At 36.1% G+C, this 27,922-nt stretch overlaps 1 protein-coding gene and 1 long non-coding RNA gene across 4 annotated transcripts in view; one reads left to right on the forward strand and one right to left on the reverse strand.

Moving 5' to 3' along the window:
- Positions 1–27,922, forward strand: part of LOC143721168 (troponin I, fast skeletal muscle-like) — a 492,195-nt gene that overhangs the window by 319,268 nt on the left and 145,005 nt on the right. The window lies entirely within an intron of this gene.
- On the reverse strand, positions 2,917–27,582 carry LOC143721173 (uncharacterized). Its single transcript, XR_013196684.1, has 3 exons — positions 27,514–27,582; positions 26,716–26,879; positions 2,917–3,117 (listed from the first exon to the last, which is right to left on the reverse strand). It is a non-coding gene; the product is annotated as an uncharacterized LOC143721173 (long non-coding RNA).

Below are 27,922 nucleotides of genomic sequence, written 5' to 3' on the forward strand. Positions count from 1 at the left end.
TAAAAAAAAAAGAATTAGCATATAATTAACAATGAAAGGTTTTTTACATTAAGTTTCGACCATGTGCACCATCTATATAAGAGTATTTGCCTTGTTTTATTGATAGGCCAGTTACAATGAATTGCTTTACCACCTGTGTTGTTATGGTAGTTATCAGAATATTAAGTGAACATAAATAAAAATACAGTTATAAACAGTATAAAGAAAACAGAATAATTTCTACTTAAAACAGTATAATGCTTCAAAACATAAGCAGTCTTCATAGAAAGTGTGACCAAAGATTGTTTTCAAAGCTCCACCTATCCGATCCTCCGTGCCTCATGAGTTTCAGATTCACCCGTCAGCATGAGGAAAACACTTTAAAGACACGACTGTGGTAAAGACAACAAAAGTGACGGTCCCTGAACAGCCTGCGCAGTCAAACTATTCCTCAATGTTTCCTTAAAGCTTTGAGAAGCTGCGTATGCATCACAGGGCTTTGAAAGGCACATCTGAACTACAATGGTGCTACAATCTCGAGTAGTCTCGCAGGTCGCATTAGACCTGCTGTCAGCGCTCGCTGCAACAAACCAAGGTAAACAGAGTCCTTGATCTTCTTGAAGCAGAGCAAGAGAACTTGAGTGCACGTCTTTCATTTCAAAGCATGCAGTTGAAGAGACCATGTAGTGGCACACAGTTCACTCAAGGTCTTGGTTTTAAGTTCTACATAGATTTTAAAATGATTGCGGCTGCCCCCAAAACAAACCAGGTGTATATCAGGCCGCGTGACCTCTGAGATTGGGGTGACTGCAAAGTAGACAGCGAGCAGCGTCTCTGTAATGAGCTGCCGCCCCTGACACCATCATCTAGCATCGGTTGCGCATTTAGATTGGCCATGGTACGAGTTGATGAGCTCTCAAATTGTTCCCGTGAAAAGTTCAGTGGAAAACAAGTCTTAAGCCTGGGGGTAAAACTCAATTAATTATTAATTTGGTGTGTCATAAAGAACAGAATAAGACTCGAAGGGAAATGCTAAACACCTCAACGCTAAAATAATACCTCCGCTTGGGTTCTCAGTGATTTGGAATACAATTAAAAACTCAATTTGAAAGGTTTGTGAGTTATAGTGGCACAAGATTAATTTGCAACTGGAAAAGTGGCCGTTTAGGGCCATCAGACATTTTTGGCTTGTTAGCAGTGCGGTTTATTCTCTTCCCAGAGGTAATATGTCATACTTCATTAATTCTTAATAGACATAGCCTGAAACAGTGCAACTATTCATGTTTCAACGCTGCTACATCCTCTCCTTAACTGTCATTCCCCTAAGGCGTCCCCCCCTCCCCCCTCCTGTGCGGATAGCTGTAGAGCAGTTTGCACTAGCATTGCATGTGTCTGAGCGTGAACGTGTGTGTGTGTGTGTGCGTGTGCGCATGTGTGAGAGATCTCAATTGACAAGGGTATAGCCCACTAACAGACAACTTAAAATGTCAGGGAATCCAACTGTCAGGCAGCTCAGAAGTGTCACATGGCATATTTGATGGTAAATCCCAGAGCTGGTTGTGACTCACTCAGATTAGCAATGTGATTCAGGATACACGCCAAACTACTGAAGACAGGCTGACTTTTAATTACATCAATTACAAAATTGAGAATTTTAGAGTGAATGAGCAGCTATTGATGAACAAACACCGCCGGCTCAGATTAGCAACAAATTTGACATGCTAGATAAATAGTCCATAACTGGGGGTAAAACAACAACATCCATCCGTTTATTTCACATCAATCTTTTCAAATTTCCTGACTTATAATACAAAAATATATTATGTAAAATTTGTATTTAAATATGTAAAAATGAATATATAAATAAATATATATATATATATATATATATATATATATACATACATACATACATACATACATATATATATATATGTAAACAATTAAAAATATTTTTTAATATGTATGATACACATTAGTTTTAAAACATGTTTATTATAAATCATATATGTATATACACATACACACATATATATATATATATATATATATATATATATATACATACATACACACGTGAATATATGTAAAGATTATAACATTTATTTCAAATGCATTTTATAAATATTAAACATATATATATATATATATATATATACATATTTTTATTTCTTTTTTTATATAACATGTATGTGATTAGATAGATAGATATCCAAAATCATGTTTTTAATGTTTTTCTTTTAAATGTTAAATCATGTTACGCTGGGGCTAGTCACAGTCTGACTACAGGCTGTATATATAAAATATTGAAATGTGACACCCAGCTCACAGTTACCAATGTATTACATTCATTGTTTACGTGTGGATCTTGTCTCTATTTTCCAGTGAGATAACTGGAGTGCACAAATCTCTAAGACATTGCTGGACATCTCTGGAGACTGACTATGAACAATTTTGAATGTATATATAGCATTGCATTTACATTACACACATAAATACATACACACATATATACACACATATATATATATATATATATATATATATATATATATATATATATATATATATATATATATATATATATATACACACACACACATATATATATTCATTCAAGAGTTGTATAATAATAATAATAATAATAATAATAATAATAATAATAATAATAATAATAATAATAATAAGCTCTTGCCTATTAAAACCAGGCCTTTCTGTTTAACCATTAGTATCAGATGTAGTTTCACTATTTTACTACTAACTAAACCAAAAACAGCCACAGTAACTTAACAAAACCATATTACATCACTTTTAGTTTCACACATACACAAATACAGTACTAACACAACACACTGAAACCACAGACATAGAGTCTATTTAGCAATACAATTAAATAAACAACCTGTTCATATTTGGAAATAAATATTAAGGACCTCAACCACCTGAAGACATACATTATTCAGAATAGACAACATGAATTACATCTAGTCACTGATTTACATTACAGCATTAACTCACTGAGAAGTAAAAAAGGGACCTTTGATACACACCTGTGCCATCCACCATCAGCACTCGCTTTCCATCTGTGTCTTTCCCCTGTCTTTCATCTCCTCTCTCTCTCTCTCTCTCTCTCTCCATCTGAAATGAGGAATGAGTTGGTGAGTCTTCGGCTCAGTGAGGTACAGATTGGGGCTCAGCTGCAGAAACTGACATCATCCTTAAAAGAGCGCACGTTTACCCCTCCCGTAGTCTCGCTCTCTCTCTCTCCCTCTCTCTCTCCATCCCCCCCCCCCCCCCCTTCCCCTTCCCACGCCCCCACTTCCCCGAGCCCTTCCTCATAAACGAAATACAATGGTTACAGAAAATGAGCGAATTCGCCCGCCTCGGTTGTTTGCGCAGCAAATCTGCTTTATATTCAAAGTCTCCTAACACGGCGTGTGTATCAAGTAGCATTAGCATTCCCTACAGCCACAGGTTTGAGAACTCAAAGTGTGAGGTGGTCACATGCACTGGGGAGAGTGCTTGTCCACGCTTCTGCCACAGGTTATTAGAGATCGGCGACCGGAATACACTCTTACAGAAAGGATCTCGCTCGAGAGACACGTTTGTCAATGCGCAAGCACACGCGAACACGCGCTTATCTCTATCACCTCTCCCTCCCGCAGGAATTTTCCTGTCCCAAATCATTTAGATTTTCATTTATCATTGTAAGGTAAGACTGTGGCAGCTGTTATTAAAATAGATTGCCTCTGCTAAAACGCCATAATGCAGGTTGCGTTGAGAGCCGCATATATGGCTGCCTGAATTTGTATACTGTAAATAAAGACACATGTGCTACAAACATATGGATGCATCAGTATTCCCTGAAAGGAATTAAATGGAGGAAAAATTATGACAGCCAGTTAGGTGCGTTTTCTCCAATTGTTTATCATAGACAGAGACAGAAATGAAGATGGCATTGTAAATTACACTGCCAGTGTGGCAGACACTACTAAGCTTGGTCTGTTTTTTTTGGTTGTGTTTTTATCTCCACTTCAGTTTCTCAGGACGGTTGCATTCAGAATTCCTTCTCTTGTTTCCATAGTGACACTTTTTCCTCCTTTGTATAAGCATGTGCACTATGCGTCGCCGTGGATAGACGTTTCGCAGCGAGGAGCGTTCGCTGGTGTTAATTACTGTGTGTACAATTAAACGCTGTTCATTAACAGGCTCTTACTGTTATTTTTCATCTTGGGGCATAATTAAATCACCCTGTAAAATCTCCATGATTACAATCTGACGGAAAAAAGCCACATCGAAAAAAAGAGGGAAATGCACACTTTTAAATGCCATCCACCAAACAATTTAAATCTGTAGAGTATTACGGCATGAAATACTGTAGTATAAAGAAACAAAGCACAGAGTAGCTTCAACTTCCTCTCTCAGTGGAAACTGCAAACCTATTATCTGCTTCCCAGACCAGTGGGTGGTAGATGGAGGTGCTCGATCACCTCAGTCAAACGAGGAGGTCTAATGATGAGCTCTTAAATCGTGCTCACAAAAAGATCAGCTGAAAAGTGTAAAGCCTGGGGGTAAAACTCATTTCATTATTAATGTGCTGCGCTATAAAGATCTGAGAGGGGAAATGCTAAACAACTTAAAAGTAAAAAAATAAGTAAAAACCTGGCCTCATGTTACATCTGACATCCAATTCAAATGAAACGGTAGTCTTTGGTGTTTAAGGTAAAAAATAGTAACAGCCAACAATGACTATATCTAGAAAGCAGAATGCCCGATGGCCAATGTAATGCCAACATACTGTATATAATTCAATGATGGCAAAAGAGATGTCCACAAAATTGCTAAACATTTTTAATATAACTCCGATTGTATTCGTCTGAAAGAAGAATGTCACATACACCTAGGATGACTTGGTTGGGCGGTATCTCGGTAATATCGTATACCGCGGGGTCTTAAAATAGCAACGGTATCAGTTTCAATACTGTCATTACCGGCACTTATATATAATATATAAATATAATTTATTCAATGCCTAAAAATGCTTATGTAGTTGTCATCAAGTGACAGTGTGGAGGAGAAAGAGAGAGAGAGAGAGAAGGGAGAGGCGGTAAATACTGACGAGGCAATTTGTAAATGTTGCAATAAAAAAGGTGACCGCGAGAGATGGAAACACCTCTAACCTAATGTCGCATCTCCGAAACAACCACCCACTCTGTGCTGCGAGGATGCATTTTGCCCCGAGTTCATTAAATAAGCGCATTAGTTTATATTTGTTAAAATATTATAATGTTATTTTTTTTTTAAGTTGATAATGAAAACTGAACAGCACGAGTAAGATGGGATGCATCGGGAGTCAGACATTGACCACTTAATTAAGTTTCATTTTGTAAAAGTCCTTTCTTTAAAGTGATTTTCGTTTTATATAAATTGTATCTTAATTTTAATATTTTTTTATCAACCAATAATAAATAAGAATCAAATATAGCAGACAACATAATCATGACATGATCGTGCGCTGGCGCGCCGCGGTCACTTACACTGAGTTTCGGTTAATTTATGATGAGATTTCAATGCATGTCTCACAGACATGACAGATATCTAAATAAAGCTTGAAATTTCATTAAACGAAACAATTCAAAACGAAAAGAAATAGGCCACTCGCTGATTATTTAATCCATGATGTGCATTTCTCTCTATGCGCGTTCTATACGGAAATGGCGATCATCAAATTAAACGAAACTATTCCAAACGAAAAGAAATAGGCTAGCCTACTCTCTGATTATGTAATCCATGATGTGCATTTCTCTCTATCGTTCACTATGGAGATGGCGATTCGTCAATTTCTTTAAACGAAACAATTCAAAAGGAAAAGAAATATAGGCAGCATACTCTCCATGATGTGCATTTCTCTCTATAGGCGCGTTCACTACGGAGATATCAATCGTCAATTTCTTTAAACGAAACAATTCAAAACGAAAAGACAAAGGCTAGCCTATACCTTCTGATTATGTAATCCATGATTTGCATTTCTCTCTATATATGTGCGTCCACTAGGAGATGGCGATCGTCAACTTAATCTTTGCAGCACTGACAGAAAAGTTGTATTAATAAAAATCAATGGACGCGTGTCACCGGATTTACAAATACACTTCTTGCTTGTTGCTTGTTAATTTAATTTAAATTAATTAATAAAATGAATACAATTGTCATAATTAAAATAATTAAATTTTATTAATTGTCCCATTTTTGCTCATTTATAAATAGTATTTATATCTACCACCCCCTCAGCACCTGGGTTAAAAAAATTATTTGGCACCACCATATTATAACGGCCCACATATTAAAAATAGTAGAGTCTAAATAGGGCTCCGGCTCATAATTACATTTAATGCCGTCATCGGGGATCAGACACAACGTGCACGGGTTGGCCTTGATTTATTTTTTTTTATTTTTTTTGCCCGATCTGGTATTCAGTTTCTGAACGGTGTAGGCACAAGCCAACAGTTTGGTGACGCTGTCTGAGCCTTATGTCATAATTTTTAATTAGTCACGGTAATACCGTATACCCCGGTAAAATAGGGAGGAGGTTTGACGTATCAAAATTTGGATACCGCCCAAGCCTACTTGAGGGTGAGTAAATCATGGGCTAATTTTCATTTTTCAGTTAACTATCCCTTTAATATTCTTTTATGAATATGGTCAATTTTAAAGTTTATATCCAAAAGAAATGATCTTGGGAGATTCTCTTCTAACTTCAGTATTTGGTGCACTGCATTCTCACAGACTCTGATCAGTGGTGTTGGTGGTTCTGAGGCTTGCATTTTGTTTATCAACTGGTGTCGCAATGATTTAAATAATAATAATTGAAGTCATTGTCGAGTCATGCAGTTCAAGTCCAAGTCGAGTCTCGAGTCATTGGTACCAAAGTCTTTTTCTTTATTTAGTCAATCAAGTCACAAGTCCTTCCAGTCGTAACTCGAGTCCCCCACCTATGCAATCAATGCAGATCTCAGCAGAAAATGTAAACCCTATTACAAACCCAAAAGTTTTTGCTATTCAGACTAGTGGGTGGTAGATGGAAATACTCAATCACTGCAAGACAAACAAGAAGGTCTAAGGATGTCAGGGATAAAAACACTTGGGTTTTGATGGAGACTTTATGAATGGACTTGTTATTTCATGCCAAGCCACTAAATCAGCTCAATTGGGTTTGTTTCATGCCAATTACACGCTAAACCCAGCGAGTGACATGTCTGCGACGATTATAAATGGCCGCAAGTGATGATTATAGTGCATCTTCTGGTGTCATTAAATGATTTGTAACATCTTTAGTTCAGAGTTAAATATAAGGCACTCTCTAAAGCTGGGTATATTTACTTGCTGAATACTGCACAGCACATACTGTAGACATAGTGTGTACTATTAATAGTATGTGAACAGCACACATTATGTATCATTAAATGTATAAAAAAAAAGTAAAGTAAGTATTAAAAGTAGGCTATTGTACAATACTGCAAGATGACTTTGTACATTGCTTAATTCAGCAAGTGTTGTCCAGTTTGATTTACTATTTGGTGAAAAAATCTATTAACATTTAAAAAAAATGTCTTAGGGCATTGCGGGATATGGTATTCTGTGAAGTGCAGAATGTCATCCAACAATTTCCCATTACGTGCACAGTATGCATACAATTAACCACAGAAATAAGGGCAGAATAACAATATTTGGTTAACATAGCTAGTGCAGGCCAGTGGGTGATATGACCAAAATCTTGTCACAATACGAATAATTTTATTTCCCATTTGTTTGCATTGATAACTATATCGCAATAGTTTGTTTTGCTTTAAATAATGTTTTTATGATATCAAATTTTTTTATACCATTTCATAATTCTCAATTTCAATATCACAAAAAGAAAAAGAAATAAAGTACTAGCCTACACTCTAAAAACTATTGAGTTGAAAATAAAATAACTGCTGGGTCATACCGTATAATGAACAAACCTAAAGTGGGTTATTTTGACCTAGCATGCTGGGTTGTTTATTCAACCCAGCACAATGGGTTGATTAATGCTAGTTAATTTTTAAAGGAATACTAGCTTATTTTTTTACGTCATACTAGTAGAGCTGCATGATTCTGGATAAATTGATAATCACGTTTTTGTTTTTAATAGAGGTCACAATTTTGAGTAGACAACTAAACAAAATAAGGTAATTTATTCGAGGTTCTGACAAAATGTTAATTGCTGCAGTGACTCATAAATACTTTTTTACACTACTGGATGAATCAGTGTTTTTGAACAAATCTCTTAGAAGACTCAAATTTTACTGTTTAATTTTATTTTTTAGTATTATTTTTCTTTATTCATTTTCATAATAATTGAATAATATATTTTGTGAAGTCAGAGTACGTTTGTACATGTGTGCTGAGCAGAGATATGGGATGAGCTTTATTTTGCTAAGAGGTATGTGTGCAATGTAACATGTTCACGGAGTAGAGATGTTCAACTGATGATGACACTTCAAATGTGTACTGTTGGCATATTCTTTACAAGGAAAGGAATGTTTCAACTGATGCAATGTACAACAAATGTATACACTGGAGGGAAGCTTCTTGATATGGAAAGTGGATTGAACCATGTGTAAGCATGAGGTATACATTTCATTTTAAACATAAGCAACATGTTTTTCTACCTTACAAGAAAGTTGTAAGTTCCAGAGTGGTGTATATAAGCTCAATCCTTACTGTACTGACTCAGAGAAACATAAAGGCATGACGGGGTTAGAGGAAGGAGAAACAGAGAAACCATTTACAGCTGGCATGATGGAGTGAGGGAATAGAGAAATCTGGAATGAAGACCTCCTCACCTATAGCCTTATTCTGCTATGCCTGTTTCTCTCTGTCTGACAAATGTGTATTAAATACTAAATATAAATCTCGTCAAAAGTAACAGGTGTAGATTCCGTGATTCAACCATAACGGGGGAAAGCATGATTTTCAAATCTACAATTAAATGGGTGGTAAAACGCATTTTTTAAAAGGCTTGATTGTGTTTATGGGGTGCACTGTAACATGTGTTCATGCTTCGTTTTTTAAAAATTGCATTATTTTTCATATCTTTTACCTTTATTCTACACTGCTCTGCCCCTCCTTGTAAAAACGGTCTGATGGTTTCCTGGTTCTATGAAGCCAGTCCCTCAAAACTACTCAATGGGCTTAGATTGGTTAGCTGGCCCAGTGTGTTGTGATTCGCTAACCGACTAGTGCACGTTCTCCGGAAATCTCACGACCCGTACCTTAACCGGTAGCCTAGTTTGTGCGTTGGTGTTATTAGGCCGGTGACACACTGGCTGTGTGGCGTGAGCGTGGCGTTTCGGTTGCGTCAGCTGCGTCGCGTTTTCTGTGTCTTTGCGCACCAGAAACGTGTCTGACGCGGCCCTGCTGACACGGATCACCCTTGTTCAATATATGGGACAGAGTTGTGGAAGCCCTATATAGCCTACTTTATGTTAAGCATAAATATAAAGCCTACTGATAAAGACACTGTCAGCAGTATTGACAGCAAAATAGACTACAGAATATTTTGTTCTGTATTGACAGGTGCAATATTTGAAAATTTATAATTATTTATTTATTTATTTATTTTTAAATTATATTTATATCTGAATTAATGTCAAAACCTAGACTTTCAACCATCAAAATGTAATTTATTAATATGTATTTGTGTACAAAATAACATATAACATCTTTTCCTTATTCTATTTTGCCTGGAAACGCTTCCAACACGCTTGTGTGTCGCGTGAAAAATAGGCGTCGGTTCTGTTTCTAGCATGCACGTGTTTCCTGCGCGGCTCAAGCCGTGCCTGAGACGCACGCGCGTGTCACGCAGGCAGTCTTCAAGCTCTTGTTAACATGGGAGCCGAAATAAAAACGGACACGCCACGCAGCCAGTGTCACCGGCCTTATAAACAATGAAACGTTAGTGAAGATGATCGAGCAGAACCTGTTCAAGAACGGCTGTTAAACGACGTTTCAGAAAGGTTTGTTTTTTACTGTTCTCTCATTACTTTTTAGATACGCTGTTATTTAATTGTAGTAATTATTATAGAATTACAAAAAAAATGAGCTTCATAAACAAGAATTTCATATAATCGTTCTAACAAATTATACTACATTCCTCAAAGGGATTTTTTTGAGTAAACACTGCGGATCTATAGTGATCGTTTCTGACTTTATGCCACCGTTACTTTTGTATTTTTAGAACGATTGTAGACAAATATCTGTCGACAGAACTATTAACCCAAAATGAACACTAAACATCGGCTGCCAAAATCAAATACAGAACCATGTTTAGCATTGCCTGTAGATAAACAAGCATGTAGATAAACATAAACGCTCTTATCAAAGAATAATTTACACTAATTCCAAGTTCGCTGTTGAGATTAAAAAAAAGTTTGTAACGTTAAGTATGAATGAGCATTTAACAAACTAGTTTGCAGAGCCAAACAGCGTTGTCATTTGTTTACTTCCTTGCTACAACGTACAATTAACAATACGAACTATTACAGGAAAACCCATCTACGAAAAATAAATCATACTTATAGGTTGTGGCCCGTAAACAAAAGCTTCTGTTCTTAAAGTTGGAACTGCTCCATCTTTCAGGACAAGCCGTTGTGCGAATGCTGCATTGAGCTCGCGAAGATTTGTGGAAGCTTTCCTCCGTAAAATGAGCAGCACAGAGAGCGAAATTTGGGTCATAATTATGAGGGACCGAGTTAAAAATAAATTTTAACCATTGATCCCTAACTCCCTCGTCACTAGGAAGGCTGAACAAAGTGGACCTGCAATCCGGATGAAAATAACAGCAGCGTTTCGACGGCATTGCGACAACTCATCTCCAAAACAGCAAAATAAAATGGCCTCGCCCGCTTAAGTATTCTCGGAGGAGGGGTTTATGTAAATAATGGGATATGCTGACGTCAGCAACTCCGGAGGAATGTCGTGTAGTCCAAAACCGGCTGTTTGCTGTAGTCCTTAGAAATTAAATTTTTTAAAACCAAATATCTCCCTTTGCTTTGAACTTTGAGCGTTGTAACTTTGCAGATGTTGTTTATGCTCAAACAGCAACATTACACACTAAAGTTAGAAAAGTGAAATCGTGTTTTATCACCCCTTTAATTCTCTTGAATGAATGATTCAATGACAAATACATTTTTTAACAGTCACTTGTCGCCACCTTGTGGAATAACAATGAAATCGATGCAATCATTATGAGGCGTCAAATTACTTCAAATTATCAGTGTTTTAATCTGAAATATCAAGTTTTATTCCCAGTACTTCTGTGCTCATTTGAATTACTGTAACCGAAATAATGATACTTATAGTTGAAATGACAAGCTGTTTCATACCACTCTCTCAGCAGCAGAACAAATGTTGACTGAGATTGTACTTGTCAAAGTTTAAAAAGACAGCCGAATCGTTTTCATTTAGGAATAAACCTGTGGGGGTGTTTGAACTGACATTTTTTTCCACCAAAATGGTGCTGGTTCTCATGCTGGCGTGTTGCTGAAATCTGGTCCTAATCTTAATTTATGAAAGTTACAAAAAGTTATTCAGTCAAGAGCCTGTGATTTTCTGTTTGTCTTTTGCGGTTTAACATTGACAGACTGCAGCAGGATCATTAGGACACTGTCGAATGCATGGATCTAATATACTGTTACACGTGTTTTCTTTCTCAACTGTTTACGTCCACTTAAGACATGAATGATTGTTTACGAGGATTCTCACAGACAGGCATTTTGGCACATTAGTGTGTGTATTTGACTGTTCAAGCCCAATAAGACACCAAAAAGATCTGTTCAGTTCTTGTGCTCATTCAGTATTATGAGCAGCAGCTTTATGTGCGCGTTTCTGATGTGTGCGTTCAAGAAACCACGTCACAGACAGCGTGTGTATATACCGAAAGAAGTTCAACTTTTGATGTCAAGTGACTGAAGGGTTAAAAATCACTTGTTTTAAAACTGCAAGACTTAAAAACGCATTCAAATGATAAGCAACAGCATGGCAACGTCACGTGAACATAACTGCGATAGAGCCAAATAATCCAAAATCTCAAACAGTTGACAAATTTCTACTAGTTTATCGTCTTTACCAGTATATCACCCACCCCTAGCTAGTTTAAAATATGATAAAGGTTTCAAACTGCTGTAAAATGTTGTTGTCCAATCACTAAATGTAATATTTAATTCAGTGAATAAAGTCATCTTGGCTCTGCATTTTTTTTATTTGAGTAAAAATGTATTTTAAGATGAAATAAGTAAGCTGTCATAAATGTAAAATCAAGAGTTTTCCATTGTGAAATGCAGTACTCTACAAAATATACTGTTTGGCAAATGTATTTTGGCAAATACATAAAATATTGCAAATGTGGCAGTAGGTGATCCAGTATTAACCTTAATCATACTACACACTATTTGCTTTCAAACATAGTTACACAAGTGCTTATTGTCACCTGTAACGCCTGTGGATTCCTTGCTTTAAGGTTCTGGAAATTTGCCATAGTAAAGTCCTTCAATTGATCATCATATCAGCTATCTGAAATGCAGATACGCCCTAAATTCCCAAACAAATTAGGACTTTTGTAGAGCACTTGATTTTCCTTAGCTGTGTGTGTCCTTGAATCAATGTCGGCATTTCTTTCTTTCCTTTCTATTCTGTCTTCAATCAATCCTTTAGGCGTAACGGTACCTATTTCTCTGTGTATAATTGGACTGGATGACAGCCATATTTGAAGCCAACAGATGAAAGCATCTTTTGACAATGGAGTGTCTAGCCTGTGACATGACTTGAATGAGGAAGAGATTGCTGTGCACATACACGGGTACGAACACACAAAAACCCTACACACGTGAAATAAAATAAATTGCCCATAGTACAGTTGTTGAGGGAAATCTGTGGGAATACACTTGAGAAATAAAATCCATCACCATTCCCCCGCATTAAGAATGAGGCTGCACTGCATACCAAAAGACATGTGCTGTAATGTGAGGTAGATCACAAAATATCATTGGTATGGCTAAAAAAGGGATACGATCCTCCATTTTTAAGGCATACCCAAACACTAGGACTGTCAAATTAAACTACATCTGCTGAACAATCTGTCAAAGCAGTTGTTTCCCAGCCACTTCATCCTCAGACTTGACTAAGATTGAGAATAAAGTTATAATTACGAGAATAAAAAAAGAAAAAAGATAAAAAACTAACATTTCTTGTCATAAACACAATTTGCTGCCAAAACAGTGAAACTTTATTAACCCCCACAAATAGATTCCCTAGACTGTGGCAACCCGAAAATATATTTGACCTTCTCATAATAACATAAAAGGTCTTTAATGTCATGTTTTGCACCATTGCTGTCAAACAAACTAAAATCGAAAGCGTGATAAGGCTTTGTGTCCTTCTCAAAAGTCTTTGTTTGCGCTGCAAAGAGAAGTGTGCATTTCACTCACGCCATCAGCACATGATCAGCACCGCGTCTCAGTTCAACAGTGAATGAATGCAGTGAACTCCATCTGTGCATGTGCTGAGTTTAGTGTGCATTTGGGAACGTAGTTACGCATTATTTTCACATTTGTATAGTTGGCGATTACAGCATTTCACTAGATTTGTAATAAGACGCGTTCGTAAACTTGTTTTCCGCCCAAATAAAAGCTTGACTGCATTTTTCGTCAAAATAAAAGCTCACGGGTGTATCCCATTTCTATACCCTCATGTACAGAAATTAGGACAACAAAAATTATGAAAGTTTAATTTATTTTTCAGCGGTTTCGTTTTACAATACATGGCTATTATGATCATATGAATTAATACTATTATATTAGTAGTAGTAGTTGTAGTAGTAGTAGTATGTAGTGTAATGTAGACTGAGACACTATATCACAACTAAAAAGAGGTTTGAGCCCCCGTGAAAGTCTAGGTACAAGTCAATGCACTGGCTTTGTTCAAGTTGCACACTGAATATGGGTTGGAGATCCCCCAAGAAGGACAAAGGACCACCCATCACAGTTTAAAAAAAATCCTGTGGAAAACACTGTATTCTATGCTAGATTGACGTTCAAGCAGCAGCATTAAGATGTGTCTTTATAAAACAGTCCAACTGTTAAAACCAATCTTGTGTGGACAGCTCTACTCATTATGTGATGCCTGATCTCGGTATGTGTGCTTTGGTGAGTCGAACAACCTGTAATAGTGTACAGGTCATGGTTAAATGTGTTAATTTGGCCTGCTTTTTTAAATAGAAAATGAATTGCACTAAATGAACACTAAATTGATAGCTCTTCCAAAAACAACCTTTTAGACCACAGTTGAGCAATAGCCTATACGTGTGTTTGCAGTCAGTGTTGTCGCTAAGGTAACCACCAGTACCCACAAATACACTCTCCTATCGCTGTCACTTGTATTAAAAGCATAATTTTTCCTCATGAGGGAACATTGGCGGATACACACTCTAGCTCTGCCCCCACTAGCCTTTCAGTTGAGTAAACATGATGCAGATACTAATTTATACATTCAGTCTAGTGCACTGCTACAAGGTGGTCTCCATGGATAGATCCCCTTATGAACAATTAGTGGCAAAACTGTGGCAGAATCCATCCATTTATAGGAGCTTATGAATAACAAATTCAGAAGCTAATGATTGAAACTTTAGGTCCCGTGATTTGTATCCTCATTTTACCTTTTTAATTTGTGTTCACTCGAGTTAATCAGTTTAGAGCAATTGAAACAAATGAATGATATGTGAATTTTAAGTAGCCTGTTGGCATTTTACAGGACAACAAACAAAATCAGCTTACTTGCCTATGGTTTTCATGATCTTTAACATTTCTTTTTTCTGAAATGAATGCCTGCAATGAGCTTTATCTCGTGAGATGCTCAAATTCAGACTTCTTTTCAAAGTCCTTATAACATTGTAGGTGACAATTGTATGTGGATTTATGCCGTAGTCAGCAGCACCATCCACAATTTACACATTCAAATAAATGTTTATATTTCCAATAAATTTTTTTGAGGCTGAACCTGTAGTGGGAACTCATTACCATATCCTGCATTGGGAAAATTTTGCATTGCAAAAACGTAACATTGTCGCTATGCAATTTATAATAATGTGCATATTGTTTTGAGAAAACCAGAACTTCTTAAAAATGACCTGGAGGAAAACAATAAAACAGCAGTATGTTGGATTCTCTAACACAGAAAAAAATTTTTAGCGAAACAATATTTGCATTATTATTCCAGTCACTTAGCTCAGGTCACAAGAATGTCACAAGATGATGGAAATGTTTGTGAAGAACTAATTTGTCTCAAGGATTTGGTGTCCTTCAGGTATTTGCCTCAGTAACTGCTGCTGGTTCATCTTATTAGCTCTTGTCTTACCAAATGCATAATTAGTTGCATCAGTGGTTTCAGAAACTGGCTGAAGAAACTATATCTGAAATCATGAATTGCAGTATTTGTAAGGGATGTAAGAAAATATCGATGCACATAAATATCGATTCTCAAAAACACAGTATCGATATTTATTTATTTGTTGACATCCAAGATTCGTGCCAGTGGCTTTGTCTTCGGTTTAAACCTGACTGCTAGATGGCAGTGTTACCTCAGAACGTAAACTGTAACGCGGAGAAGCACAAGGGTGCATCTTCAGCATTAGCATGAGCAAACCCAGCACACAAGACGATAATATTATGCTGGTGGGGTGAAAAATCACGTTCTCCCTCGAAATGGAGTCTCTGTTAGGACTCAAAGCTATCCCATTGGCTCAAATTACTTTTAATAGATACTCTCTCTTTACCTTCCGATTACAATTCTTACAAAATCATGTTCTCATTAATACTGTTTGAACTGTGTTATAATGACCATTAAAGGGATAGTTCACCCAAAAATGAAAATTATGTCATTAATTACACCCTCATGTCGTTCATCTACAGAACACAAATGATGAAATTGGAGAGCTTTCTGACCCCCGCATAAACTGCTAAGTCTTTACTATCTTTGGACCTTGAAAGTGGTAATAACGTTGCGGTCTATGTGGAAAGCTCTTGGATTTCAACAAAAATATCTTCATTTGTGTTCCGAAGATGAACGAACGTCTTACGGGTTTGGAACGACATGAAGGCGAGTAATAAATGACAGAAATTTCATTTTTGGGTGAACAAACTCTTTAATGTCTGTATTAGTTAGCTTATGTACTAGCTTAGCATACAGATACCCAATTAGTCTGATAGCTTAGTGTATGCATTTGCACTGACCCAACATGGATTCAAAATCATATTTAATGTAATTGCGTGTTAATTTAATTTAAGTCAAGGCACCTTCATTTATGTAGCGCTTTTAACAATATAGATTGTTTCTTTACAGTGATAATAAGAAAATTACAGTAACAGAGATGTTTTGGCTTTACAGCAGCTCTAGAATAAAGTTATTGTCCAGCTAAAGTTAGTTTTGATTGATTGATTTACTTCTGTTGCAAAGATCATTAGTTATTAACTTAGGGGCCGCTAACACGACACCGTTCTAACAGAAAACACTCAATGCGCTCCGGCCTGCTCATCCGCACACAACAGTGGCTGGTGGCTCGAGAACGTAAACCCTGAAATAGATTTCAAGGTGCAAGCCTTGAAAAATGTTCGAAAAAACATTATCTCTGCGCAAACCTAAAAAAAAACAGCCAAACCGCAGACGGCGTGCACATTCACATCACGTGTTTAGTCTGTAGGTATGCACGTTTGAATATATATGTGTGCAGGCGTGTAGTCCTTCAGAAACCAACCTTTAAGTGTTAAAGGTAGGGTTTGTTTTACAGGTTTTTGTCATACTGGTTGAAATTAATCGATGATCGATTAATTGAGGATAATAATTGAATCAATTAAACTTCAAAAGTGAAACAAGGTCATGCGCATGCGTGCTGCTCAACCGCGAAACGTGTAAAGCATACACAAGCAAAAATTAAGCGATATGTTATGTTTGGGACCATTTTACGAATAAAAGGCTAGAGTTACATCTTTATGACTATAATTTTGCGTGTGCATTCGTAGAATTTTGTTTCGTGCAAATGTAAGTTGTAATATGGTGTTTATTTTGTGTAGGCCTATATATATATATATATATATATATATATATATATATATATATATATTATGGATGGTAAGATTCACCGATTCGCATTGGTGCATCGCCATAAAAGCTAACGATGCAATACATCGATTTAAATAAGTGTGCATTGAATAAAAGTTGTCATTTGTATCGCGATGCATCGTTTTCAACATCTGCATCGGTAAAAAAACGATTTATTCATATATAATTATTAGAAGATGTGCTTTACTTTTACTATTTAGAAAGTGATCAATATTTTATTATGTAACTGTTAGATTGATTTCTCCTTTCTGAACTGTTGCTCAAGCGCTTTCTCTCAACACCACCACCACTGCTGCTGCTACGTGAATATGACGTTTCACAACACTACGGAAACCTACCTAGAACAGATCAACATAGCGGAGCTCTATCTTCCACCAAATAATTATAAATCCAGTGTTTGGAAACACTTTTTTTTTGGAAACTGCAATTTGTAAAATATGTTTTGCCACTATAAAATATACAGGCAGTACTATTAATTTAACAACACACTTGAAGCGCCGACACAGCGCGAGTGCAGCGGAGCATATTGTTGTCCTACTGTTAGTTTAACTGCTTCGATTGTTCTCATTTGTAAATCGCTTTGGATAAGCTAAATTAAAAAATGTAAAATGTTTTTCATTACATTTCATACAGTATTTTTTTCATACAGTTATGAAAGACCTGTTTGTGAAAAGTTTATTTATTTATGTATTATTGATTATGTTGAAACAGCACCTGCTTTCTGCTCACGGAGTTAGCCTACCTGCTGAAATCACATTAGCCTGCTGGCAAGTTATGGAACATACATGTATTCATTGTTTATCGCTGAGCATCCTTACATTTTTTCACAGTTAAATGTGTGAGCTGTTAAAAGTGTAACTGGAGACAGGACAGGAAAATAATGTCTGTTTTTATTTAATCTTTTGGTTTTGTGAAAACCAAATTTTTTCTTTGTGAATGAATCATGCATTAAAAGTCAGATGGCACTTTATGTTTTGTTGTATGTCTGAACAAAAGAAATAAAAGTTAACTACTTATGCCACATTCAATTGCATAGCATCATATTTTTCTCCATTGCATTGTATGTATTACATTGAATAGCATTGCATTGAATCGAAATCGGATCGCACCGCATCGTAATAGTAGTGAATCATATTGCATCGCATCGGTACAGTAGCTGCTTATATGCATCTTTAATGTATCGTATCGTTGGCTATGCATCGAGATGGGTATCGCATCGGCCTCAGTTATGGAGATGCACATCCCTAATATATATAGCCTATGATTTATCTCATTTAGTATGCATTTGGTTAAGAATTAACACTGTATAAAGCGCGCCGGCGATCATCTTCAGCGCATGCACCTCAAACAGCAATGACTAATAATAATAATTATGATTGGGACTGTTATATTACATAACATTATAAAGAGAACGCTATTGTAATAAATTGTTGTGAATAAATTCTGGCACGTCCACAACAGGAGTCACACATTCTGAATAGCACGCATCTGATGCGGCATTGGTGACACATTGTATTAGGCGTTATATTTGATTATTAAATAATCAATTTAATTAAATATTCAATCACATTGACTCAGTTTACAATCCTACTAGCCCTTAATTTAGACTAAAAACCCTTTTCATTCATTTGGTGTGGAACATGCGTTTTGAGCAGCATTTACACACCCTGTCCTGCTGTTGTCTGTATGCCACTCCAGTGGACACATATTGCAGTATTAAGGCTAATGATTAATCAATTAATGGATTGTTAATTTAAACGACGATCGATCATGCAATTTGTGTTAATTGACATCCCGATTGAAACTCTCTTCACATTCTGATAGCAATCAATAATAGAAGTGGTCTAAATATTAAAACATGTATATATCATAATAAAATCATAATAGGACCCCTTTAAAAAGCACACCCATCTGTCAAAGCACGACATAAATATAAAGCACTCTCAAGTTTAGGTATACCTACAGAATCCTGCAAGCACTATTTTCCCTTTATTTGGATTGCACAAAATAATGATAAGTGATTTAAATGCAAATGCAGATCCCATATGCTTATGGTGGTGAGTTCTTTAAGAGTTTTTCTAAAATTAGATTCTCTTCCTATAGAAAAAGCAATATATCGCCTTTCTTACAGTATCATAATATATAGTATCATAACCCCTGTATCGTGATACGTATGGTATCACCAGATTCTTGCCGATTCACAACCCTAGTATATGTATGGCATATTGATACTACATTAGTATTGGCAGGCATTCTCGTGAGGTTAAGGAATCCTCTCATATGAAGCAAACACTGCTTTTCTTCTGAGGCATATGGGAAAGATTTATAGATCTCAACTTGACAACTTGAACTGGCTAAGATTAAGAGAATAGGGATGCACTGATATAAAAATGGTTTGATACGCATGCGATTCTCTGATTAATTGCTAAGTTTAACCATCATAGAGCAAAATTTTAGGTTTTAGGTTCTGTCAGTTTAAACATTCAATTTTTCTGCACGCACACAGAGCAGCAAAGACGGCACGCGGACACCAAATTATGTTCTCTTTCGCGTCTATTTGTGCTTGAACTGACACACACACTTAAAATGATGACAAAATGCCCGTCTCAGTGAGTATCCTCATAAGCACAGTCACATATGGCTTACTTGAATGATTGCGAAAGTAAACAGATGCATATCATATTGGATTCGTGCATTCGCTCTTAAAGTGACAGTAGCCTAATATACTCAATCTAATATAGTCAATCTAAATCAAACAACAAAATACAAAGAGAAAATAACTTTAGCAAAGATTAATTATATTTAATAATTTATACAGTTAAGACTAAAGGCCATAGGACACTGAGTCTGAAATTTTTGTGTGCGTTTTTTCGTGTTCGTCAGCCTAAAAATTCGTCACGCACAGAAACCTTGCACACTGAGTCCGATACGTATTTATTAAACCTTTGCGGAAAAAAACACAAAAAATACTAAATGGATTCGTAAAGCAGTGAGGATGATTTTGTTGCCCTCTCTCTTCCTAAAAAGAGAAAGAGGAAATATTGGGTCCATCCAATCCTGAGATTGCACCGAGAGGAAGGAGAGTTTCAGCTCCTTATCAAGGACTTGCAAAATTATCCCGACCGATTCAAAATTGACCTCAGAATGTCAGTGGAACAGTTTGACGCTTTGCTAGTGCTACTGGAGCCACATATTAAAAAGACCACCACAGATTCCCGTGGACAGACGGCAGTATGTCTACGTGGACACACACACACACACACACGGCTGGCGGAAGCGCTGGGCAGACAGAACAGCTGAATCAGGATATATTTTGTACCCGAATGATACATACTTGTCCGACGCAAATCAGACGCTTGTACAGTGGCTCTGAATTGTCAAAAAACCCTTTCAAAATGCTGGCTGTGGATGAGAAAAACGCAGAAAATCGAACCCGATCCGAATGTTTTATGACAGACGAAAGTTTCGGAGGCAGTGTGCAAGCGTGATTGACTTAACTTGAGGTCGAAATTTTTTTTTTTTACGTGCAAAAGTTTCGGATGCGGATTTCGGACTCAGTGTGCAATGGCCTTAAGCAGTGTTATTTTACATTTGATTATTTAATTTCTGTACCTGAATAGAATACTGTTAGACTTACCTGAAAAAACAGTGCACTGTTTATTTCTTTTGTAAATTTCTTCTATTGTAATTATCTATATCTAATCTGTTTATTATTTTCAATGCAGATTCACTCCCCTACAAAACCACCCCAATCGTTCTAGAATGATTAATTCTTACCAAATAGAGCTATTCAAGTAATCTGGTGAAATTGGTTTCATATCACAATATCGCAGAAAAACTAAACATTGCAATGTCAGTTTTTTTTCCAATATCGTGGAAATTTGTTTAGTATTTGTTTACTAATTTATTGTTTACTATACTCTTCTTGATAAATTTCCTTCAGAAATGCATCACAATTGTCATGATTCCTGTCTGGTGTTCTCCTTGTCTTGTGTGGACTTTTGTTATTTCCTGTTCTGTGCCATGTTTTGTAGTCCTTTGTAGTTTTTCTTGTTTATTAGTCTCTCCAGGTGTTTCTAATTAGCCCCGCCCCCTTGTTATCTTGTTTAGCTTGTTTGCCTGTGTATTTAAGCCTCTGTGCTTCAGTTGTTGTTTGTCGGTCGTTGTTGCTTGTAGACGTTTGCTGTTCCTTGTTCCTGTCCTGAGCTCCATGTTCTGTTGTTATTAAAGTAGTGCTTGCATTTGGATTCTCTCTCCGCTTCGTCCTTGCCCCAACGTTACAACAATATGGAAGTAAAATGTTTTTTTTTTCTAAAAACAACTCCATATAGCATTTAAGTTTCAGATCAGTTCGATTTGTTTTCTTAAAGGGACTTTGTGTAGTTTTTTAGGTTTATTATCTAAAATCAATATTTTTATTCATAAATATGTCCTCAATGGTGTACAAATACCTCTGCCAATTATCTGACTTATGCTTGTAAACGAAGAATTTATTATCTTTATATACATGTGACGGTAGGTCCACGGAGGCTTCCATGTCGTTCCGCCATCTTGAAAAACTATAATCGCAGAGAGGGTCAGAAAAGTACTAGGCCAACGCGTTTCCACAACGCGTTTTCATTCAGAGCCAGCGTCACGTGACTGAAAGCAGCAGAAACGGAGGAGCAGAGCAGTGAGAGGCGCTTGTCACTGCCCCGGCAAGTTTAAAGGGCTGCATTGCACTTTTATTTTTAATGGCATAGATATGCCGAGCCACAGGAGAAGAAATCCTCGTCGCCAAAAAAGTCCAAATTTGAACGTAAAAGGAAACGTGACCGGAGATTACAAAAAACAAAAGTCAATGTCGTGATAGCTTTTTCCAAGTGGAAAGATTTCAAAAGAGACGCTGAAGTTGCCTGCTTTCTCCTCGACAGGTAGGCTAAGTCAATATTACAGTGTTACTTACTTGCTTTTTTTCATTGCTTGGTTGTGTACTTTATTATATAGGCAGTATAACATTTATAGTTAAAAGTTAAACCGTCTCTTTTATGAAAAGCAGCTATTGAGAAAAACAAGGTTTGTAAGTTTACTTTTTCATAACCTACAAATTCGATAAGAATATATTTTAATAGAGCATATGATTGTTCTTGCATTGTTTGTCATAGCTTTTTGGTACATAACAGCTACCGTAGATACAACACGCATTTGAAAAAGCGAAGCGCTGGAGAGCACAATTCGTTTGAATGCAAAATATAATTTCACCACTAGATGGGAGAAATTCCTACACAATGTCCCTTTAAAGAAACATCATTACTCCAGTCTTCAGTGTCACATGATCCTTCAGAAATCATTCTAATATGCTGATTTGCTGCTAAATAAACATTTCTTATTATCAATATGTTTGTGAAATTTCTTTTATTTCAATATTCTAAGATTAATAGAATGTTCTAAAGAACAATATTTATTTGAAATAGAAATCTTTTGTAACATTATAAATATCTTTACTGTCACTTTTGATAAATATAAACCATGACATAAACCACGAGTCATGAGATTGGGTTCACGAGAAGATTTTTGCAGTATTTAAGAAATCCTCAATGACAAAATTCATGACTGGAAAAAAAAGTCTGCAGGTGCATTTTGAAATTTTTTAACTAATCATTTTTATTGAATGTCATTTCAGTCCTACTTTCGGAGTATGAATTATCATATGCACTGAAAGACAACAATATACAAGCACTGTAAAAGTTTTTGCCACAAACTCAAATGACTGGCTTCTCTCCTGAATGTCTTCACATGAGTCTCTTCAGAACTTACTGTACATGATTTATGAGCTTCCAGAACAAGTGTTACCTCCTAACTGAACTCCTTTCCACAAATTCAACATAGAAATAAAAACAGTATAACTAACAAAAAAAATAACAGTTAATAACAATTTTGTATTAGTCTTAAGAGAAAACAATAAGTGCAGCCATAATCAAAGTACTCTCTCAATATTCAAAGTGCAAAAACCAAAGCTAAGAGGTGATTACAAATACACAGCCCTAAGATCGGTTTGATATTGGGGGGCTATTTGTACTGTATGTAGCCTAATTTGCACGCATCATGGAGAGCGCGTTTTACTTTCGAATTCGCGATTGCATGTTCTACAAGTTAAGACATTTATCAGAAACTTAGGCTATGTTGCGCAACGAATCCTCCGCCATGGTCTTGTCAGTCATCTTACTTAACTTGTCACGTGATCAGTGAACTGTGATTCCTGCTGCACTGTGTGCGACTGCAGCTCCTGCTGGATGAGCAGAGCAGACGGTTACAATACTTTACAACTGAAACAACCGTTATCCAACTGAAATAAATTGTTTTTATTTCAATAAAAAAGCAAAACGACAGTGGATATAAACATAGCGGTGGCATATTCTATGCTAATTTCACCCTCACGCTCCGCCATGCTGATATCGCGAGATAGCTTTTCACCTCGACGAGAAATCTCGTCACATTTTAATATCGCTATTTCTTTCTTTAATAAAAAAAAACACCTACTGACCCTAAACCTCTAAACAGCAGTGTACAAAATTACTCAAGTTTGCTATATTTGGTAACAGTGATGCTTCTAAAACTAAACCAAAAGATAACGAATTGACGTGGGAGGAAATAAGGACAGTGAAAACGAGAGAGCAAGAAACAGGCAGCATCTTCACACTCAAATCTCGAGGGACCTCATCCCTGACACAGTCTTGAGACTGACTGGCCTCTGCCTCCATGTTTGTGTGCATCTAAGGCAGCATAAATTTCCCATTCATCGCAGAAAGAGGCGACGAGGGACTGAGGACGAACAGCCACCGGTCAGAGTCTCCGGTCTTTGGATTGATGAACCAATGGTGACGGATGAGGGTAATAAAGAGCTGGATGTCCCTCCTGTTACCAGCCAGGAACCAGTATGAATCACCCATCTGAGGCTCTACGGAGCAAGAGAACGATGCAGAGGCCAGCCCTGCCCCCCTCAGGCACACAAATACAATGAAACACACACACAAACTCCTCATGACTTCCACAAAGCAGCAGAGCAAAACTATCATACAAAACAATGAGGTTTAAAAGAGAAGACACCAACAACCAGACAATCATCATTCTGGTCTGAGCGAAATGATGGTGATGGGACTTATAGTTATGTTGGTGCTGTTTTGAAGTGTTTTGACATTAGTCATGATTGACTACTCTAAACAGACGGCAAACATGGGGGAAAGCGGTGCTGTATTTTAAGGCAATATCTGTAGGGGAGACTGGAATTGTCTGGCACAATTTTCATTCTTCTCTGGTGGAACAAACATTACGACAACCCAACAAAGTGCAAATGAACGCGTAAAGAAATGGTTCATGTCATCGTTTATTCACCCTCACAGTTTTCCAAGCAAGTGTGATTATCTTCTTTCTTCTGTGGAACATAAAAGGAAATGTTTGCTAGAGTGCAAACAGTGCACTTTTCCATACAATAAAAGGTAATGGTGACTAGGGCTAACTATACAAGTTTTTTCAAAAAAGCACAATAAAAGTGGTCCACATGACTAATATATTCACACAAAGTGTGAACACCACGACCAAAATTTAATTTCACTGTAACTCTCAAATCTGATTTGCAGGATTTAAATACACTTATATACAAATTTCAAGTGCTTTCTACACAGATTCATTTGATCCAATGATGTTTGGCATCGCTGCCGTCAAGCCTACTGTTACGCATCTCGCTGCGTTATGTTTAAATATACATCAATGAGATATGAGTACTGTGGCAGAGTATTAAATAGGAATAATTGAAAATTATTCTGTTTCTCACACAAAGCTATATTATCTGACTAGTATTGTTATTGTTAAATAAAATTAAATCTATAAAAATTATTCTGTTGATTGATATAAAGCTGACATAATGAAACGCAAATATGAGATTAAAAACTTTGGTAACAGTTTACAATAAGTTTTCATTTGTTAACATTAGATAATTAACATGAACTAACAATGAGCAATACATGTGTTACTGTATTTGTTCATCTTTGTTAACAGCTGTTCATTGTTTGTTCGTGTTAGTTCACAGTGCATTAACTAATGTAAACAAATACAACATTTGATTTTAATAATGTATTAGTAAATGTTGAAATTAACATGAACAAAGATTAATAAATGCTATAGAAGTGCAGTTCATTAGTAGTTCATGTTAACTAAAAGTAGTGATGTTACCAAAACTTTAACTTAAAAAAATTTAAGTCAAAATTAGAAATATTGCTTGGTAACTAACTGAAAAAAAACAGAAGTTGAAGCTGAAGTTTCAAAATTACTAAAACTGAAATAAAAAAGGATTAAAGCTTGCAGTGTTAAAATTGTTTATTTTGAAAGGAAAGCAAATGGAAAAAGATTAAATGTTTATTAAATTACAGTAAAAACATTATTTAAATATATATATATATATATATATATATACATATATTTCTTTTTTTTTTTTTAAATACAATGCTAATGAATATTTATAACGTTTTAGCACTTTTTCCATTAAAGAGCCAATAGGGACACTTCAGATATTTTTGGCTCCTCAAGTTGAATTTCTCACCACATCATGGACCAACAATAATATTTAAAAAAAAAAAGTGAATATTGTGCTAATGTGAATAGTCTTACATTAGACTTTTATAAATGATGTCAGACACGCACTTATCACTGGTTCCTATCTCCAACAAACACGGTCACATTTTAAATATCACACATTATCTAAGATTTTTAGCCGAGGGGGTTCATTTTTGTTTTGACATTGCAAATTTGAAAAGTTGTCTTGAGCTTGACAGGTTTTAATCTTCTAATGTCATGATAGAATCAGTAAGTGTGGATCAAGAGGGCAAAAATTCATATTTTTGTGACAGCATCCAATTATGAACATGAAATTACTCTGTTCCAAACCAACTCCAGTCTCCCCGACTGTTCTTATCCACACATGCTCTGATGAAGGTTATTAAATATGTACATATTAAATATGTACATTCAATTTTTGGCTAGACAGTCGCCCCTTTCAGCTTTTGCCCAATTTGTAAATTTTATCAGATTTGCTTGACCAGTGTCTGGTTTCTTTGCTATGGGCCACTGCATGGGTCTTTGACGTTCATTTGAACTTTTGCAGCAATTAGAACATGACAAAGTGATATTGTGAATGTGATATCAACTGCAGTTACAAAAATTAATCAACATTTTTGAATGTGAATCAGTCAGAATCAACACTTCACAGTTTTTGCAATATTGACAATTCAGCAAATAAGGACTTTGAAAAGCTGAAAGGTATTAGTATAGGCAGCAAACCCATACTCAATACGCAATACTCAAACAATGCTCAAAATCTATGAACTACTGGTGACCTCTCTGCCCTCTCTCAAGGCTAAAGCCTTGTAGAAATGGAAAGAGAAAAAAAACAATGCTTATTTGCAATCTTTTTCACAAAAGCTTTATATCGGTCAAGACAAACCGCAAGAGAGTTCAAATCCACTTTACCAGCAGTAAATGTTGCATAATGTGAGGATGATAAAGTCCTACCTTACCACAGGCCTTAAGATCCAGGTGTTATTCCAGAGCTATGAATCTTCTTTTCTCTATGTGAACTATCTCTTAAGGCTTAGTTGGGTGGCTCGACATCAATAAAACATCCGTGAATTGAATAACTTCTTCTCAAAATGGATGGGGTTACCATAAAACCTGACCTGCATGCATAAGACAGAGGCTGCTCAGATCAGGATCTTACCAGGCAATCACATTAACAGAAATACTGAAATACAGGTATCACACTCTCAGTACCGATTTCTCTTTTATGTCATTTTTTTTTCTATTACATGCAAAAATAATCTCTTCAGAATGAAAGGTAACAACAACTTAGCTATAGTTTTATCAACAACAAAATCAGCGTATTAAATTATAAACATACCATCTATAAGGAATGAACAACGAAAAATGCAGCACATTTATCCCATTAAAAGATCAAACCAGTATTAAACGGTTAACATCTTAGTTTTTGTTTGCGTTTCAACTTACCAAAACTAGATTTTTTCTCTCTCTCTCTGTCAGACTACTTTTCACGAACTCATTCGCCGTAATATACATTATTTATGACAAATTAAACGTGTTATGAACACAAAGGTGCTTGTGTGTGTATCATTTTCTCTGGTGGCTGCCTCGTGCATTGTGTGAACGTGATTGGCGGGAAGCGCGGGCGTGTCAATTCAATTTCAGAATCATGATGGAAACATTTTAAAGCTAAAAATGTATGACGGTACAGTTTAGTTTGTATGCATTTGTTCAGGATACTGTGTGTATCGAATAACGATGACACAAACGTACTATTTATTTTTAGCTGTTTTATGAGGAGATGGTGCACCAGCAAACTGCATTTCTCATCATTCTCATTCTCCGAAATATAAAATACACAGAAATTGCATTAATTACATAACAAAATACGTTGACTCAGTAATGACACATTAGTGCTAAAAAACAACTCTGGAAGTGAAAAAGAAAAATATTTTTTTTTAAATTCAATTGAACAGGAATTTGCTCTTAAAGTGCACTTAATTGTACTATCAAGTTTGATTTGGATGAGACTGATATTCAGCATGTTGATAATCACCATAATACAGGTGGTTTACAGGTGGTAAAACCACATGATGGATCAAAGATCATCATAAGTAGCCCTGCTAAGCAGAGACAAATAGGCCTACTAATAGGCCCATATGGTGTTACAAACAAATTCAAA

Source organism: Siphateles boraxobius, unplaced genomic scaffold (genome assembly GCF_051911475.1).
Source record: "Siphateles boraxobius isolate OS27281-9 unplaced genomic scaffold, OSU_SipBor_1 65, whole genome shotgun sequence".
NCBI lineage: Eukaryota > Metazoa > Chordata > Actinopteri > Cypriniformes > Leuciscidae > Siphateles > Siphateles boraxobius.